This window comes from Mus musculus, chromosome 16, assembly GCF_000001635.26.
Source record: "Mus musculus strain C57BL/6J chromosome 16, GRCm38.p6 C57BL/6J".
Classification (NCBI taxonomy): Eukaryota; Metazoa; Chordata; class Mammalia; order Rodentia; family Muridae; genus Mus; species Mus musculus.
Genome location: NC_000082.6, coordinates 10,667,259 through 10,687,410, shown reverse-complemented (window position 1 = coordinate 10,687,410; position 20,152 = coordinate 10,667,259). Strand labels below are relative to the sequence as shown.

At 46.6% G+C, this 20,152-nt stretch overlaps 1 protein-coding gene and 1 long non-coding RNA gene across 12 annotated transcripts in view; one reads left to right on the top strand and one right to left on the bottom strand.

The window, feature by feature from the left end:
• Clec16a (C-type lectin domain family 16, member A) overlaps positions 1-20,152 on the bottom strand; it is a 199,570-nt gene that overhangs the window by 57,468 nt on the left and 121,950 nt on the right. The window lies entirely within an intron of this gene.
• Gm15558 lies at positions 3,802-19,051 on the top strand. 3 transcript variants are annotated; one of them, XR_384655.3, is made up of 5 exons: positions 3,802-3,941; positions 4,547-4,748; positions 8,754-8,820; positions 15,535-15,710; positions 17,282-19,051. It is a non-coding gene; the product is annotated as a predicted gene 15558 (long non-coding RNA). The 3 variants fall into 3 exon arrangements; XR_875902.2 differs by lacking the exon at positions 17,282-19,051 and having other exon boundaries at positions 15,535-16,752; XR_875903.2 differs by lacking the exons at positions 8,754-8,820; positions 17,282-19,051 and having other exon boundaries at positions 15,535-16,752.

The following is a 20,152-nucleotide window of genomic DNA, read 5'->3' as shown; positions in this document are numbered from 1 at the left end:
TTAAGGCCAGAGGGAGACCTGAGAGAGTTAGTTCTTTCCTTCCACTATGTGGGCTCTGAGAATTGATCACAGGTCTTCAGGGCTTGGCTGCAAGTACTTTTATCCGCTTAGCTATCTTGCCAGACCCCTGTTTATTTTTGAGAAACTATTTAGCAATAACTAACCTGGAATTTGCTTTGTAGACCAGGCTGGCCCCAAACTCGTGGAGATCTACCAGTCTCTGCCTCCCAAGAGCTGAGATTAAAGGCATGGACTACCATGCCTGAGCATGTTTTTATTACATGTATAAATAATGCAATATTGCTAGAAATGACTTTTAAATGAGAGAGTATTTAAGATGTGCAATACAAAAACTAAGGTAAAAATCATACTGAGTCTGGAAATGTAGCTCAGTGGTAGGGCACTTGCCTAACAAGCACAAGGTTGTAGGTTTGACTCCTGTTAGGACACATGCACACAGACTATGCTCATGTGAGGTTAGGTAAGGCTGTAGTTCAATAGCAAAGAGGTGAGTATGTGTGAGGTTCTATCCAGGTTTGGGTGTGCTTACCACCCCTCAGGTGGAGGCCAAAACTTTTTATAAGCTATGACAGTGGGAAATATTACAATTTTAAATAAAAGAGAGGGTAGACCATGTAGTTTCATGGCTTTGCAATGTGAGAAAAGTACCTCTACAGAGATTATAGGTCTCCTCACCCAGGGCGAGGCAACAAAGGTCAGACAGTCTAGCCCCAAATACAAATGTAACAAACTTGAACTTGGGTATTGTCTAAAGGGCATTGTACCCTATACACATGTTTGCCACTTTCTAAGTGGCCTGAGGACAAGAGAGGAACCTCCCTCTTCTCTCTCTTTAGGCCACCATAGGAGAATAGTTTCTGTGGGACCTTTGAGGTATAAGTTGCCTGAAAACCTAGCTTCTGTGTGAAATGTTTCCAGAATGTTTTCCCTGTGTTTTGTTTTTGTTTTTAAAACAGGCTTTATGCTTCCATCTCTTCTTTGGAATAAGATACTCAGGACAGTCGCAGTCCCTGAAGCAATGTCAGCTCAAATAGATGCGATTGCCTGGACTTGTTACCTATGGCAAGAATCTCTATTTCCATCCTAGCTTTCTGATCAGGGATATGTAACTTTATCTTAGATAGAGTCTTGGTATATTCTATTTCATCCTCAAACTCATTGTGTAGCCTACCCTGCCCTCCAACTCAAGGTGATCTTCCTGCCTCCCAAGTGCTGGGGTCAAGGCCTGAGCCTCTAGGTCTGGCTTATATTTGACCTGGATTTTATTTTACTTTCTTTTTTTTTTTTGGTGGTATGTATGTGTGTGTGTGTGTGTGTGTGTGTGTGTGTGTATGCCAGTGTGTGTGTATGCCAGGATCAAGCTTGGGTATCATTCTCCAAGAGATACTCACCTTGTTTCTGTAGTCAGGGTCTCTCACTGGAATATGGGGCTAGTAAATATAGCTGGCTGTCTGGTCAGCAAGTTCCAGGGATCCATGCATCTCTGCCTCCTCAGGGCATAAGTATACACCACCCATATCCAGGGCATTTGACACTAGTCCTAATGTTTACAGGGCAAGTACTGTACCACCCTCCCAGTCCTCTGCACCTTGGAATTTAAATTCCATATTGCATGGCTTTCATGTCTTTTTAGTTATCAAGAGGTGAAGTTTATTTCCTTTACTCAATATTTAAAATATTTCCTCAGTGAGAATCTTCTACTTTAAAAAATGTGAACAAAGCCAGGCATTGTGGTGCACACCTTTAATCCTGGCACTTGGGAGGTGGGGGCAGGGACAGGGACAGGGGCAGGTGGATCTATGGGTTCCAGGCCATTTTGATTTACAAAGTGAGTTCCAGGATAGCCAGGGATACACAGAGAAACCTGTCTCAAAAAGCAAAACAAAACAAAGCAAAGTAACACAAAATAACCCCTCCAACCAAACCACAATACTCAAAACCCAAAACAAAGAAACAATCAAGCAATCAAGCAAGCAAGCAAACAAACAACAATACCACCACAGACCCCCAAACTCGGCCACTGCATTTTCTCTCCCTGCCCTCTTCCTTCCTCCTCCTTCAGGACCTTGCATCTTTTTTCTACCCTTGCACTGTGACAGACCTGGTTTGAAGGTCAGAGCTATCATGAAGGATGGTGACTTGGGGCTTTTGGGGGATGGTGGGGCTCATGGAGCTGAGCTATCTTAGGAGCTTCAGGGAAAAAGAACTACTACTGTTATCACAAAGAACAAACAAACAAACAAAAAAAAAAAAAAAAAAGAGGAAGGACAGACCCCAAAGTGGAGCAGCTTTCAGAGATGTCACTGAGACATCAGAGTCCCATGAAGACAGTGGGGGTTATAAGAAATAGAGTGCAGTGTGCAGGGGAGGGAGCAGTGGGACAGGCAAGGATGGAAGGAAGTGGAGTCCAGAGACCTTATGATGGGAAGAAAACCAGTGAGTACTGGCTTGGAGTGATCTGCACGTGGGCTCTCAGGAGTCACTTGTCCCAGCTAGACTACCCCAAGTGTGGGCTGTGAGCATTCCCACGTGGAGGTCTCAGATCTGTGAGGAACCTGAAGAGCTGCTGAGTGGAACCCTAGTTTGCCCAGAGTCTGAATCTTTTAAGAGAGTAGGTTTGGGCTGTCCTGGGAGTCAGAAGACAGGGCACCATTGTGTTGAGGTGCTGCGATGGATGGGGCATGTAGGTGGGGTTCAGTGGCAGACAGTCCTCCCTGCCTGCCCTAGGGATGGCAGCCTCAGGAGCTTCCTTCCCTGTATGGCTCTCTAGAGTGCTCAGTGCTGGTGACTCAATGTCTTCCAGTCACTCTAGCACGCCCTGTAGCAGATCTCAGTGCCCATCTACCTCATTTTCCTGGACCCCTCTTTGACTGTACTGCAGAAGGGCTGCACCTAGACCTCCCTTAAGAAACACTGCGTTGGCCAGAAGGCTCGGGGATAAAAGTGCTTGATGACTTGAATTCAACCCCTAGCACCAACATAGTAGAAGAAGAAAACCATTTCATTTTCTTTTCTTTTTTAAAGATTTATTTATTTCATGTATGTGAGTACACTGTTGCTGTCTTCAGACACACCAGAAGAGGGAATCGGATTCCATTACAGATGGTTGTGAGCCACCATGTGGATGCTGGAAATTGAACTCAGGGCCTCTGGAAGAGCAGTCAGTGCTCTTAATCACTGAGCCATCTCTCCAGCCCAAACAGAACCATTTCTATACAGTGCCCTTTGACTTCCTCTCACATGTTGTGACATATGTATGAACACACACATATACACACACGTCAATAACTGTAAGCAATATAAGTACAAAATACTGAAAGAGCTAGGCATAACAGCATGCTCACACCTGTGACTCCAGCCCCATGGGAAGCTGAAGCAGGAGGACTGCAAGGTCAAGTTAAGTTATGCTAGGTGTATGTGTGTGAAAGGGGCTGGGGCCACACCACTCAAAAACAAACCAACCACCAAGCTACTGCAGAAAACAATATTCAAGATTACCCATGTGATCTAAGTGGACAGGACGAACCATGTAATGGCAGTGAAGGACACAGATGAGGAGATGGGACAGCTAGTGAACACAAGAAGGGTGCCTGCCCTCACAAGAAGCCAGAACAAAAGTAAAACATCTTCCACCCTTGGGCTGGCAGTAGGAAGAGAGTTTGATAGTATCAGGTGTTGCCGAGGTCACACAGATGCTGGCATTCTCAAAGGCTGCCGGGAGGAGAACAAATGAACATAGCCGCTTTGAAGGGCAAAGTAGCACTCTTCATTAAAACCGAAAGTTTCACATCCTATGACCCAGAAATTGCTATGTTCCCAAGAAAAACAGTCAGCATTTCCCCCCCACCCCAGTGGGCCAAGAGCAGTGCCAGGGATGCTGAAGGCCACCTCTGGGCTTGTGAGGACTCAGACGTTCAGAAGTAAGTGAGAACTTGAGTAAAAGAGGCTCCTTTTAGTCAGTGTGAAAATCTCAAGGTCACGCTGGCACGGGGAAGCATCAGCTGTGGGGGGACTTGGCTTACATGAAGTGTTCTAACTGTCTAGTGGGGAGCAGCTGCTATCACAGACTACAAAGTGACTGGCTTGTGGCTGGTGCCTGCAGTCCACACAATGTTGGGGGTTGGGGTGAAGCAAGAGAATTAAGAGTCCAGAGTCAGCCTGGGCTAGGTAGAAAAACCATTCTGTCAAAAGAAAGGAAGGAAAGAAGAAAAAGAAAAGAAAGAAAGAAAGATGAGGGGATAAGAAAGGAAGAGAAAGGAGACAAGGAGAAAGGAAGGAGACTGTGCATGAGGAGCCCCGTGTGTGTGTGTGTGTGTGTGTGTGTGTGTGTGTGTGTGTGTGTGTGTGTGTGTGTGTGTATGGTGTGTGTGTGTGTATGGTGTGTATTGTGTGTGTGTGTGTGTGTATGGTGTGTGTGTGTGTATGGTGTGTGTGTGTGTGTGTGTGTGTGTGTGTATGGTGTGTGTGTGTATGGTGTGTGTGTGTGGTGTGTAGGCCACATGTTGATGCTGAATGTCTTCCTCAGGTGCTTCCCACCTTCTTATGAGATGATGTCTCTCTCTGAACCTTGAGCCCACTGATGGCCTAGATTGCCTGGCTGATGAGCTGCAGGCGTCCTCCAGGGCACTCCACTGGACTCCAGCACTGAGGCTGCAGGCATCCACATCCACACAGAGACCCTCAGACTTGCAGAGCGAGCACATCACTTGACTGAGCCATCTCCCCAGGTGCCTGTTTTTGATTTTTGAGACAGAATTTTATAGCTCTGAGTGACCTCAAACTCTAAATACTCCTGCCTCAGCATCTCAAGTGCTGGGATTATGGGTATGCTCTACCATGTTCTGCCATGCTTGCTCTTTTTATCAGAAGGGAAATAAAAAAAAGTTAGGAGTCTTAGCTCAAACTCTGCCAGTCTGTGGGGATGTGGCTCAGTTGTGGAGCTCCTGCCTAGCATCCACTGGGCCTTAGTTTTCATCTTCAGTGCTACAGAAATAAAACAGCCCAAGCCAAGTCAAAAACCAGTGCCAGCCTGATGCATTCTTCCTATGTACTAGAATGGACTGAAGAAGCCCTGACACAGACTTCCCCATAGACTATGTTCCCGAAGAATGGCCACCTTACCTGCTCTTCTTATGATGTGACTTGATTCTCCGATCAAAATCTACATTTTTTTCCTCCTTAAATCTGAGGGCCAGTAAAATGATGCTATCAAGTTTCTGATGTAGGGCCATCAGAATGCTCTGGCAAGCTCTCCATCAAGGTTCAGACCCACTGTCAGCCATCCCCACCCCTCACTTGACCTGCCAATGACCCCCTGAGACATCTAGCTGATGCCATGTAGACTAGAGGTAAGAAATTCCCATTGGACCCTGGGCAGACTATGGGCAGCTATGGGCAAAACGAATGACTGCCATTGTGTTAAATTATTAAGCTACAAGAAGGTTCATTACTCAACAAGAATTGGAATAGTGGTTTATTTTAATTTTGTGCTATATTCAGTCCCACTTAAAATTCTAAAGGAGGTGACCAAACCCAGGGCTTCACACACAACAGGTAAACATTCTTCCACTGAGCAGACGCCCAGGTCTTATGGTTTTAAGTCGGATGCAGGAAAAGCACAACCATTTCCCAATATAAGTTTAAGATATGTGAGGGGGGGGGGAAGCATAGGCACCATCATATGAAGTACAAATTCAGGGCCACCTGGCCTATTAGAAAGAGACTGGGGCTCAGGGCCATAGAGGCTGCCCAGTAACACTGACACGCCTGGCAAATTGCCTCCTACTGAGTCTTAGGTTTCCCACTAAGAAAGACAGATTCAAGGGGCTGGATATGTGGGTCAGTTGAGCCGGCTTGCCTAGCATGTAGGAAGTCCTCGTTTCAATCTCCAGCACTGCATGAAACTTGGTGCAGTGGTGTGTTCCTAGAATCTTAGCACTTGGGCAGGAGAACCAGAAGTCAAGGCCATCCTCAGTTAAGAGTTAAGAGTTCAGCCAGTGGTGAGACGGATCACTGGTTAAGAGCACTCACTGACTGCTCTTCCAGAGGTCTTGAGTTCAATTCCCAGGAACTATATGGTGGCTCACAACCATCTGTAATGGGATCTGATGCCCTCTTCTGGTGTGAAGACAGCGACTATATAGGCATAGTCTTTTCTGTGCCCATCTCCAGTCACATCTTAACCAACCTCAATGACCTTTGTTCTGAAATTTCCATGTCCTTCATCCTTGTTGAATTAGCCCCAAGGATGTAGACCCTTGCTTGTTGGATTCTCTGGTGCCCCTTCAGGAGATCATGAATGGAGGCAGTGACTGACTCTGAAAAGGCATTTGGAGATGGGATGGAGGGACACTCAAGTCTACCAGTATTCCCACTGGAGACCCGGGATTCTCAACCCACTGCTCTCCCCAGCCCCTGGGCTGCCTCTTTCTTCCCCAGCTCCTCTGACAGGCTGTAGCTTGTTACAGAGTGGTAAATGGTAAATGGGGCTGATTGACTTTAGCTGTATTTAAATGACCCTTTCCTAATACAATATGGATGCCAGTACATAATTTAATTCTTGGCATTGGTGGCTCTGGCTACATTTAGAATCAAAGAAGTCCTTTCCAGCAGGATTTCTAGGCTAGTGGGATTCTAGGACACTCTGGAATTCTGCAATCTGATACCCTTAGTTGCAGGCCAAGACTGGGGTTCAAAGTAGCAATATAGTGTACATCTCCAAGATGTAGGAATTTGGATGCGTTTTCAGAACACATCATTAATGAGACTCTTTTAAGTAGGCATCTGGAATTGCAAGACTGCAGGGCCTTAGCTAGCCTTCCTAGATCCTAGCACACCAAAAGGTCTCTGATTCTAAAGCCTAGGTCTGGTCTCCTTTGCACATCCATCTAAGCAGACTCAATTTCTCTGCAGGGCCCTATGGGCAGCACAAGGCAGGTAAAGACATGGAGGGTCACTGATGCTCACTGGTGTGGGGACACCGGTCCATTCCCAGTTATGAATGTTCTCTAAAGCTCACATGCAAAATAGTCTAAAAAAGACCTCTGTCTCAAGAACTTCCACTAATGACAAAAGCCCTTGTATGCCAGGCCTCAAGCTGCTGCTTTGACACATTCCTGAACTGCATAAAAACGAAAACAAACAAAAACTGAACTTCAAGTTAAATAACTTCTTTCTTCAAGGACACCCAGAGGACATGATCAAGGTACTCAGCCCAAGGTGCCATGCAGCCCAACCATCCCACTCGCCTAAGCAAGCTGACTGAAGCCTAGGATCCTAGGCCCTGGAGTCGGCCAGAGAGGCCTTGTTTCCTTCAGAGAAGGGGCACCCCCAGCCTGGACTAGCAGGGGGTGCTGGCTGGCTGCACTAGGTGACAAATGACCAAAAATGGACATAAACGCTTAACAGTCTCCCTGAAGGCTGAGAATCCAAGCTACCGTGTGCTATGAGGCTGCCCAGGGTTAGGTTCCCTCTGCACTGGGGGAGCAGTTCTTCTAGTCCAAGCCTGTATTTCACTCCTCAGCGTCTTCTGGGAAGCAGGGTGAACTGTGTGACCTTCTGATGTTTTTTTCTAGATGCTAGGACTCAAAGCTTAGTGAGGTAAGCTGAAGTCCTACCTCTAGGGGACTCTTATACCTTGAGCCATGACAGCACCTTGGATCTTCCATCTGACACTGGGGATCTGCCTCATTATAAGGGAGTTGGTATTTTGTAGCACAGAAAATCCACTCTCCAATGAAAAAGATGGACAGAAGTTGTTCCCACTGTGTTTCTGTGGGAGTCAGTGAGCCCCTTACCGGAAGCCTGGCTGGTCCTAATGGAACTCAGAAAGGCTGGAGTGACAAGGCTGCCCAGGTCCCAGCAAGTCTACAGGTCAACAAGAAGAGTCTGGTAGGAACTAGACCTGTCAAGTCCCAAGGATTGCTACCAGGGTGTCTGTGTGAGTTGGAGACAGTGGGGTGGGGGAGGGCACAGTTCCTGATACCCAGATGGTTAGGCAGCAGTGATAGATGAATGGGTACATTCACTTAGGCCCAGAACTTCCCCTGACAGTCAAATCAATCCTTTGAAGAAAATTAAGTAACCATTTCTCCATCAGTCCAGCAACAGCTTAAGGGATATTTGCTGCAAGTAGCAATCAATTACTCTGTCTTCTTTGAAGCTTCCAGCACAACAAGGGGCAGCCATGGAGCAAGTCACTGGCTCTGTGATGAAAAGGGTCTACAAACTTCTCTCTGTGAGTAAGGGGCAACGTGTGCTGCTCGTATTCCTTAGGTTGTAAAGGAGAGCAAGCTATTTGCTGAAGCACAGTCAACCAAGGGAAATTGAGCTTGGAGCTTGGCTTCAAGGTTTCTACAGCAACCCCCTGGGCTGCTGTTGCTGCTGCTTCAGCTGCCTCACTACTGCCTTGGGCCTCCTTTGCACTCACTCCTGTTCACTGCGGAACTGCTGGCCCATGTACTGTTATGAGAGCTCTGCTACTGGACACATCCCTGAATAAGCACAAACCTTGTATGCTCCTGGCCTACAGCCTGAAGGTTTGTGTTAGGCTCCATCATCTTCCAGCTGTGTTGATGAAACTGGGGTAGTCCAGTTACTTAGAGCTAGAGTATTTAAGGAGAAGTGTATGATGGTCTCAAACTTGCTTTGAAATAAGTTTTATAAAATTATTTCTGGTTTAGGATTTAGCTTAGTGACAGAGTGCTTGCCTAACATATGAATTGTATTTCCAGTAGGTCTCGGGGACTGAAGGTAGAGAAGTAGAAAGGTGATTAAAAAGAATGGAGTCAGTGGTGGCAGGTAGGTGGTACACGGGTGTTGTTCACTGTAGACTCTTTCAACTTGGATGCATGCTTGAACGATTTCCAAATGGCCCACTGGATTAAAGTTGACTTCCTAGATAATCTGCAAACAAGCCACAGCAGCATGTTTGACCCAAGGTGTTCAACACACAGTGCCTGTGCCATATGATCAGATTTATTTAGTTGAATGTGTGTATACACCAGTGCTGCTGCCTCTGGAGGCCGGAAGTGTTGGAGTCCCCTGGAGCTGGAGTCACAGGCAGCTGTGAGCTGCCAGGAGTGGGTGCTAGGAATGGAACTCAGGTTCTCTGGAAGAGCAGAACTCACTTTTAACCATGGAGCCATCGCCCTAGCCCTCTCACTTCTTTTTCTTTTCTTTTCTTTTTTTTTTTTTTTTTGTTTTGTTGTTTTGTTTTTTGAGGCAGGGTTTCTCTGTATCCCCCTGGCTGTCCTGGACCTCACTTTGTAGACCAGGCTGGCCTTGAACTCAGAAATCCACCTACCTGCCTCTGCCTCCTGAGTGCTGGGACTAAGGGCGTGCGCCACCATGCCCGGCTGCAGCCTATCACTTAGAAAATATTTTTCCTTGTGTGTGGCAGGTGTATGATTGTATGTATGAAGACATATCTGCGTGCACATGAAGCTGATGTCAAGCATCTTTCTCCACTACTCTTCACCTTTTGTATTATGGCAAGGTCTCTTGCTAAAACTAAGCTTCAGCTTGTCTAATGAGCCAGCTTGCTGGACAGCAGCAGGGATAACAGCTTTTATATGGAGGTGGGGACCCTAACACTGGTCCTAATGCTTTCATGGCAAGCACTTGAATTGATAAACCATCTCCATGGCCCTCCATCACTTCTATCATTTTTTCCCAATGCTGGCAATGGACTTTAGGCTGCATGTATGCTAGGCAAGTGCTCTACCAGTAAGGGCTTTTATGTCACTTTGACTGATGCTTATAAAATGCCCATATCACAAATACCCATTTGATGCCCTAGCAGGAGTAGTAGGGATACTACCTCTTAGTCCTTTAGGAACTTGGTATGACAAGTGTTTCAGGACCACCATGAACAATGAGTTAGTACGAAATCTGCAGGTACAAATAGGTATCTGTTGTTTGCTCCCTGGGCAGCTACCCTGGGATGGGTAACTGTAATACCCCAGGAACAATGATGTCAGGCAGCTTGTCCCGGTGTCCAGGTTTGGACTGGCTCAGCTGTACCTTCCTCCAGAGGTGGGTCTTCCTTTTTGTTTTTTGTTTTTTTTAATTTATTTTTTTATTTTTTTACTTAGCATGCCTTGTCTACTCAAATATGCAAACAAGTTTCTCAAAGTTCCTGAAAAACCCATCTGTGTTTATTTCCCCCAAGGAAAGTTGCCAGAGACTTTTTTCAAGAGGATAAAATGAGAACTTTACCCTTCTCATTCCCACATTTCCAGGAATGCAAGCAGGGCAGCATCCCCTATCCTACCAACTGCCCAGGTCTACAGAGCAGGGTGCTCTCGGAATCAATTGTCATTCCTTGTTTTTCCCATGAGTACAGCACCAATTTCACAGGGAGACAGCTTGCTGAAAATGCAATTACCAGAAACGAGGTCCAAGTAGAGCACGGTGTGTCCCCTTATCAGGAAGCATGCAGCCTGTCACCAGGGACACAGACTCATCCTCTCCTGCTGACCACACTTATCTCTGCTCTGCTCTCAGAATGGCATATTTGCATAGCACATTGCATAATTTCCTCTTTGAAAACAGCCCTAGCATGAGTAAATAAAGTTACCTAACTCTGTAGTGAAGAGAAGACTCCAGATTTCCAAGAAAAGATCTGAATGCCTGAGCTGTGCTGTCACGCTTGGTGGCCCAACAGCCTTTCACAGGGGCTTGGACCAGAGCCCCTCAGAAGCACCCTGAGATCTCAGTTCTGAGCCTTCCTGAGGATGTGGTCAGGCTCTATCCACTCTCCATTTTCTAGGTGAGGAAGGTGCTTCCCAGCTCTGGGTAACCTGTCTGAGCCTCAGATTCCTAAAGGGACACATGGGGATACATCTTCCTTTTGTCCTGTGTGGAAGATTCTTGAAGAAACTGTTTCCCATTTCCTCTTCTAAATGTACATAGGAAAAGGGTTTATGGAATGGAGAGACAGTCATAGGATCTGCCTGTTGGGTTGCAATGAGGTCTCAGGGAAGTATGGAAAGAGCTAGAACAGTGCCTGGCACAGAGGTAGGTGACAGTGAGCTTACCCAGCAAGAGCATGACGGTCTGGTAGGGACATTGAGGGGTCTGGGCCAGCAGCCCAGTGTGCTGCCTCTTAGGCTCTGTGGCTTCCATCAAGGTATGACCTTTCTAGGTGGGCTTTAGTTGGTTTCATTGTTTCTCAAATTAAGAGGTTTAGACTAAACCACATGCCTATCTTCTGATGGGAAAGAACGTCTAAATTTCATACCAGGGGACACATTTATGGCTGTTTGGCAGAAATTAGTTCTCAGACTGAATGCTTACCGGCATAGCAGGCTGATTTTTAATTAGCTTGTGGGAATCCAGTATACTTCAAACATTAACAGTAAAATATGGGAGACCTCTGGTGGAGATAGGCCACACCTTTGGACTTAAACAAAAGCTACAGACTTCACAAACCAAATTTCCTGCTTTGTATTTTCAATTTCTGGTATTCACAATGACTACCAATAAATTTCTGGCACCAGAGCAGCACTTTTAAAGTATGTGATATAGACTGGTATGGTTAATATAAACCCAACCTAATCAGCATTCCTCAGTACAATACTATACCCAGTCACATGACCTGTCAATCATTAAACCCTGCCTCCGACATAATCAATACTGACACACTCAACTATTTTTCCTTCTCTTAAAAATGAACTTGCTAGGCTGGAGAGGCAGCTCAGCAGTTAAGACTCCTCTTGCAGAGGACCCAGGTTCATTTCCCAGCACCCACATGGTGGCTAATAATTATCTGTAACTCCATTTCCAAGGGAGGCAGTACCCTCTTCTGACTTCCACAGCCAATGCACACACATGATGTGTAGACATATATTCAGGGGAAACACCTATACACATAAAATAAAGATAAATATACTTGAATTAAACAAGAAAGGAAACTTTATTAATTCATTTATTTCACTTTAGCTATTTGACAAACTTGTCTCTTAGCTGAATTGGGGACACTGACATGTAATCCCAATATTTAGGAGACTGAGGCAGGAGAACTGAAAGCTGGAGGCCATCCTGGGCTACCTAGCAAGACCATGTCTCATATATAACTAGATAAATAGGGGATAAGAAAATGGCTCAAAGTGTTTGCTGTGAGACCCTGATAAGCTGAGTCCAACCTCAGGAACCTATGCAGAAGGCAAGACATGGCAGCATGCTTCTGTAACCCCAGCACACCTAAAGGGAGTTGGGAGGCAGAGGCAGCAGGGTGCGCTGGAGCCCATTGCAGTGGCAGGAAACAAGAGAGACTGTGTCAACAAGGTGAAGCTGAGATCTGGTTTTCATTAGCTGTCCCCTAACCCTTCTACTTCTCTCTCTCACATATAGTAGACAAATGCACTTTAGAAGCAAGTGAAGCCTAGAGGTGGCGCATGCCTGTAATTTCTGTACTTGGGAGATAGAGGCAGGCAGGCCTCTGTGAGTTCAAGGCTAGCCTAGTCTACAGATCGAGTTCCAGGACAGTCAGGGCTACACAGAGAGACCCTGTTTTAAAACACCAAAAAGCAAAATGCAAAATGGAAAAAAAAAAGATGGCTCAGTGTGCAAGTATAAAAATCAGATGCTATAGCATATGTCTGTAACCCTGCTACTCATACAAGGAGAATCCTTGGAAGCTCCCAGCACCAGCCCAGTGGTGAACAATAAAAGACTGAATTAAACAAGGTGGGAGGCGAGGATCTTCCTCCATGGTGTACTAACCTCATGTGCACCATGGTCCGCATGTGTCCACTCACACACTACAGCATACATGCATACACACATGTATAAAAAGTAAATAAAACATTGGGAGTCAGTGAGATGGCTCAGTGGAAAAAGGCATTGGCCACAAACGCCTGATGACCTCAGTGTGATCCCCAAACACACGTGAAGGTGAGAGGATTGAGCCGACTCTACAAAGTTGTCTTGTGCCCTCCAAAACCCTGCTGTGGCATGTACAACAATTACCATTTAAAATACTAACAAAGGGAGATTTTGTTCATGACACACGTGCACAGTGTGTTCTCATAAACACCCTGTCAAGAAGGGGTGCCTGCTTTGGACAAGGCACTGGTGGGGCAGAGTGACTGCAGATTCCCTGCTCTCACAGGCCAGGAGGGAGGAGAAGGAAGGAGTCACAGGGTGTGACTGTGAAAGGCAGGGCTATCAAGGTCTCTGTAGGCTGAGGCTCTCAGTGTGAACGTGTCAAGGTCAGCCTGGAGAGGTTGTGTGTCATGGGCTACAGCCAGGAGAAAACAAGGCAGGGCTGGGAAACTTGTCTTTAGTGGGCCTGGTATATATGGGTGGGTAGGGGCTAAGGTTGTAGATCACAGGGACCTGCCAGTCAGGGTAGCTTATTAAAGCCACATTAAGGAACATAAACAAATGCCCAGGAAGTACCGACTAGGAAAAGTCATTAAGGTAACTACAGGCATTTGGGCATTCTGGCCTTGAATTTAAATTTATAATTAAGACCCAGATTAGGACTTACATGTGAAAAAGGTTTACTTAAGGTTAAAAAAGAAAACAACAACAACAACAAAAACCCCTCAGGATTTCTCACCCATTCCTCAATCAATCAATCAATCAATCAACCGACCGATCAATCAAATATTTACTGGGTGTCTGCTATGGACCAGGCATTGGGGATGCAAAGGTAAAATGAATTCCTGCTCTCTCGAACCCACAGTCTGCTGGGTACAGACTGCTCCCACGGCAGGAGGTAGAGGAAATTAGGAAGATTAAGCAGCACAACTAGAGGCACCACTTAGCTTAGCCTGCTTAGATTCTTTAAAAGGCCCTTGCACACTATGCAAACAGACCACTTCCAAAAATTCTGTTCCTTTGCAAAGGTAGACCATTCATTTCAAATGCTATGGGCATAAGGTATTTAATAGGCACTGACTCTGTGCTAAGCATTGGAAGGAAGCTATCCAAGCAGAAGTGTAATCACCTGAGCCTTGCTTATGAGAAAGCAGGGCAGTGACAGGACCGAGCAGCAGCTGCCCGAGCTGCCTGAGCTGCCTGAGCTGCCTGAGCTGCTGCTGCTGCTGCTGCAGAAGGCATGGTTCTTCAGAAGGGATGGTTCCAGGACCCTAGCTGGAAATACCCACAGTGAGTTCAGGACAAGCTCCTCCACATGTACCTAATCAAACTGTCAAACCCTAATCCTGAAAGACTTTGTGGGTCACACTAAGTCAGATGAATCTGGAAGACCCTGAAAAAGGACATGTGACTGTACTAAGATCAGCTGCCTGCAAAAGAGCTGGGTCATATCAATTTGGCTAAGCTGCATGACTATTAATTTCACAAAGTTCATGGTAGTGGAAATATTCCACCAGGGAGAAAAAAGTTAGGATAAAGATAAGCAAAAAACCTGGGTACGACATTGGGAGGGGACAATGGGTTGCAAGCCTGGCCTCCATGCTGCCAAAGCCCCTGAAGGTCTATAGCAGCATTGAGCCCCACCCCACCCTAGTCCACGAGAGATTTTCCAGCTTGCTGCCTGGAAGCAGGCTTATGGAGTTAGGATGTCATAGACTTGGATTTGCTAGGCAATGAAAAGAGCAAGTCAAGAAGTCCCCAGGCAGGCAATCTAAGTTAGATAGTGATGGACACCCATGAGGGATACAGCTGGCAGGGGGGCAGGACCTGTTTGCTTAGCTTAGGGAAGTCCTGCCTAACTGAGCCCTAGATGTAACTGGCTAGATAAGAATCAAGTCTCCAAGGTCTGGGGCTTCCTGCCACAGGCTGGTGGCTTAGACAGAGTGCAGCTCTGGGCCTCTACCTGCCACCTTCCACTCAGGCACAGGGAGGAATAATGTGGCAGAAGGCCAGTGCCCAGTGCCTGCTATGCAGCTCCCACTTCAGCCACTCACAGTGGTTGTGAGAAGTCTGCATCCTTGTCCTGGTACCAGGGCAGGACACTAGGGCTCAGCAAGGGTGAACACAGGGCTCACCCTTTATTGAAGGAGGAGCTGGGATTCGGCAAGATTCCTAACCCCGTGTCTCTCTTTTCCTGGTCAAAACCCATTTCTAGGCTATGCTGCCCAGTAAGGCTTTCTGTGCAGAAAGAAATGCCCAACAACTGGGCCTGCTAGTATAAAAGGTCCTAGCCTGCGTGTCCATTTCAATTTGAATGAATTAACATTAAATTTAAAATGCACTTCCAAGGGCCAGCCAGCAAGATGGTTCAGTAGGTAAGGATGCTTGCTGCCAAGCCTGACAACCTAAGAATAATCTCTGGAACCCACGCAGAGGAAGGAAGGATTCTCACAAGTTGTCCTCTGATACACACACACACACTATACACCACACATGCACTCATACACACTCTAGATTAAGTGTATACAAAAACCTAAGAACTGCTTTCCCACTATTGGGTAGTCTCACGTGACTACATAAGGACTTGAATGTGGCTAACATAACCAAGGAATAGGATTTGAATTCTGCCTTTGTTTTTACTAATTTCAGTTTTAGTAACAGGATCTGTTTCTCCTTCTGTCCTAGGACACTCAACAGCCAGAATGTGGCTTTGGAGGAGCTCACCGACAACACCAGTGAACAGGGAGGCAGTGCGCCATGCTGGGCTGATGGACCACTGGGGCATCCTCATCCCAGAAGTTAATTGTAACAGTCTTGAACTCAGTCCTACAAGTCAGTGCTCTTTGGCATTAATGCTTTAGGTAAAGAAAGATATAAAATAACAGGTCAGGGAAAGAAATTAATTAAGCTAAGCCTTTAAAAATATTTCTGATACATCAAATTTAAATGAAAGGTTAACACACACACTGGAAATATTAAAAGGCACTTATAGAGGCCCTGAGCACATAGGGAAAGACCATGTGGAACCTGCCAAGGATGAGGGGCTCAGTACATTTTATAGAGAAGGCAGTTGATAAGAGAGAGAAGCATTCACCCACTGCTAAAAAATTAGAAAACTGCCTTCTAGTGACTCTCCCAGCTACTGGCAACACACTGCTGTCCAGTATAAGGGAGGCCTTCCAGCTGTGCTTGTCCTTGAGCCCCAAGCCCACTGCAGAATTACATGCTAGAGACATACTCACAGATGGTACAGAGAGGACCCAAGAAGGTCCATGCTCAGGAAGGGGTTCAATGAGGAAGAACTTACAGCTAAAGGGGAAAGCATACCAGAGCCTCTCATCAGAACACTACAGAGCTGGGGTTTGTTTGTTTGTTTTGCAATACGAGGGGATTGAACCCAAGTCCTCTCAAATGCTGACAAGCTCTACCACTAAGACACATCCTTAACTTTATAGTCTGTTTTTGAAAAATGAAGGGGCCGGAGAAGCAATAGCTCAGCAGTTAAGAGTCACGAATCTGATTCCTAGCACTGACGTCAGACTGCTCACAACTGCTTGTAATTCCAGTTCCAGGGGGCTTGACACCCTCTGCAGGCATTGCACCCACATGGTGCACATACATACATCCAAGAAGACATATACACACAAAGCAAATAAATACTGGGTGTGGTACTATACACCTTTAATCTCAGTACTTAGGTGTACTCTGTGAGTTCAAGGCCAGCCTGGGCTACATGGAGAGTTCCAGGCCAGAAGGGGCTGCAAAGTGAGATGCTGTCCATAAAGAAAACAAAGGGCCTGAAACAGTACTGCCATAGTTGTGCCATTCACTCACTATTCTCCCTCAGTTACATCCCTACTTTCACTAGTTGATTTTTTTTTAAATGTGTGTGTGTCTGTCTGTCTGTCTGTCTATGTGACTGATGCCAGGTACACGTGTCTGCGTCATTGTGAATACACGTACCCGTGGCGGCCACAACAGATCCCATGAAGGCTAGAGCTATATGTGGTTGTGAACAGTCTGATGTAGGTTCTGCAAACTGAACTCAGGTCCTCTGGAAGAGCAGCAGAAGCTATTAACTCCTGAGCCATCTCTCCATTTGACTTGAATCATTGTAAAAGGACATTTGTACTATTTACATAAATGTAAAAACATCATCTCCATCGTCATTTGTCAACACAAGACGTAACTCGGCAGAGGCAAAATATTTCCTATATGTGCCAACAGACCCTGCCTCAGGTTTCACGCTGTGCAAAGTATGGCAGGGCAGGAGGCCAGGTCAGAGTGGGCCTGCGCAGAGCTGAGGGGAACAATGGAGGTTAGAGAACAGCAAGCACCAAGGGGAGGCAAGCTGCTGGGAGCTTTTAGGTTGTGGCATGGTTACACATATCTCTTTAAAAAGTACTGCTCTCTTTCTTCTTGTTTTCTACAGTGAATTGATGACTACTTTCATTTGGAAAAGTGCCAGTGGCCCTGATTTCTCCCATAGGACAGTGTCCTTCTTGGTCTAGGGTCTGAGAGAAGACAAGCCAGCTGTGACATGGTGAGGGCGTGTGGCCAGCTGTGACATGGTGAGGGGGGGGGGGGAGGAGGGAGGAGGGGAGGAACTACCTAGCTTGGTTTTCCTGGGAGGATAAAGTATGTCCAGGGTATCTGTGTGAGTGACTCCCATAGCAAAGCTCTGGTGATGGCCACACCACTAACCTGTTTGTAGCTCTTCTCTTTTTTTCAGTGGCCCAGAAAGCTGTGGCAGAGCTGTGAGCTGAGCCAATTGCTCAGCTTGCCTCCCTTGGACAGCCTATGCCCTGCACACAGCTGGGCTATCTGAGTGGAACAAGTTGGCCTGGACAGAAGTGCCAAGCTGGACTCATCAGAGAGTCTAGGGCCTGGAGTTAGAGACAGGACATGCACCATGTGGCTAGTCTGGGGTTAAAGCCTTAAAAGCTTGATCCCTAACACCATTTCTGAGACAGGATCTCCTGGAGCCAAGGCTGGCCTTGAACTTCCGGCATCCCAGAGGATGACCTTGAACTGACGTTCCTGCCTTCGCCTCTCAGTGTACTGGGCTTACAGGGATTGCTGACATGCTTGGCTTAAGTGGAGCAGGGGATGGAGCTCGGGGCTCTAAGCATGCTAGCTCAGCTCTAGCCCCTGTCTTGTTTCTTGTGTGACCTTTCCTGTCTGACTTCTCCGTACTTGAAACATGACCTAGAAAAGGCAGGCTTTCCACCTTCCATAACATTACCGCCCACCTTTCCTGCCACTTACAGCAAAGATCCCAAACTTGAAACAGTGTCATTTCAAAGATTTACCCACTTAAAAAAAAAAAAAGATTAGCAAGGGTTCAAAGAAGAAACAAGTCATGGAAAATGTGACTTTGTGCTTCCTCACACCTCCCCAGAAGAAAGTAGATACCTTCAAAGACATCCCCAGTTCTGAGGGAGCCAAGAACTATCAAAGGTTAAAGGCTGTACTGGGCTCATCACTGCTGGACAACTTTTTCCATTATGTACTTTGAGGGCCACGGCTCCTTTAAGTCAGCTCCCACTTCTTCCTTATAACAATAACTTGCTTCATTCTACAGACTTTATTGATTTCAATGTGATTCATGTAAAATTCATGGCCACCATGCAAAGCTTATTTTTCACATTTGAGTTACAGTATTAACTGTATAGCGGAAATAGGAGAAGGGTAGGGTGATGTGTGTGTACAGTTTGGACAGAGAGTGCCCAGCAGGTCTACAAGGCCCCTAATGAGAAAAATGTAACGGTTTCTTTCCTAAAGAACAGACATGCAAAAGGGCCACATGAGGTCAGTTCTTAAGAAGGGAACTGCATGGTGTGGGCGAGGCAGGTCTGCAAGGCCTGTACTTCAGAGCAGCTGGAGCCAACGAGACCCGACCCGTTAGGCCACGAGCCCAGCTGTCTCCTCCCACAGCTGTGCACCTGGGGTTAGAGCAGACACTGCCTCCAGACTGCTTACTGTAATCACAGTGCAGGCCTGGAAACTTCTCGAAGGCTGGGCCTCCCTGCCATGGGTAAGAGGGTTTCTGGGTCTGGCCTCTGGAAGCCCTGACTCACGCCACCTCTGTTTCCCTCTGAGCCCTGAGCTTGCATCTCCTGGCACAGCAAGGTGGGTCATTAAGATGGATGTGAAGCCAGGCAGTGGTGGCACACACCTTTAATCCCAGCACTTAGAAGGCAGAGGTAGGCGGATTTCTGAGTTCGAGGCCAGCCTGGTCTACAGAGTGAGTTCCAGGACAGCCTGGGCTACACAGAGAAACCCTGTCTCAAAAAACAAAAACAAAAACCGAACAAAAAAGATGGAGGGGGCTGCAAGCCCTGCAGAGCTAGCAAGAGGTCATAGAAAAGCTGAGATGGGGGACTGCTGAGACGCGTGGGTAGCCCTACTCACTATAGAGGCTTTCACACATGAAAAAGAAGCCAATTGTCATATTCCCCAGGTGGGCACAGTGGAGCCTTCACCCAAAGGCACCTCACCACTTCTCCTGTCACTGTTACCGTCAGATCCCAGTCCAGCAGGAAAAGTGTGTCCCACAAGCCACTGCTTCTCTTACCCATCACCTGGCTTGGCTGTGGCAATGGCCTTTCTGGAGCAGCTGGAGGCATGGGGATTTTTGCCTTCAGAGGGTCTCCACTCTATCCTGCCATGTTCTTTTTGCTGTTTGTGTAGATATGTGTCCTGCCTGGTGCAGAAGTACTGATTTTTTTCAAAAGACATTTAGATATGACAGAAAGGACTTTGTCATTGTTCACTTCCAAAAAGGAAGCAGGGGAGAAAAACACTGGTACATATGCAAATCAGGCATGGCCACACAGACCTGTGCATCCATCACTTATCAAAAAGATACAGAATTGGAGGCCAGCCTGGGCACATAGTGCTATTATGTACTAACTAACTAACTAACTAACTAACTAACTAGACAATGATAACAGAACCAAACCCAAAGCACTGTTACTAGTCAGGCATGCCCTCTAGCCTGCCAGAATGTGTTAGCCAGGCTCACTGTGAGGCTGTAGAGGAAGATAGGAAATTCAGGGGACCTGGGAAGGGGAAGGCGTCCGTTCAAAAGCCTACAGAGTTGGTGTCTGTCTTCCTAAAGACACTGCTAGGAGGACATTAGTGAAACCTAGCTTGCTCACTTAGGGCAGGCTGCTTGTGGCCTTGAGTTTAACTCTGTTCACTGTCCTCACCCCTCACACATCTCACTTCCAGAGGGATCTTTACACTAAGACAAATGACTGGCTTATATGCGATCTTTACATGGTTTTAAAGGTCTACT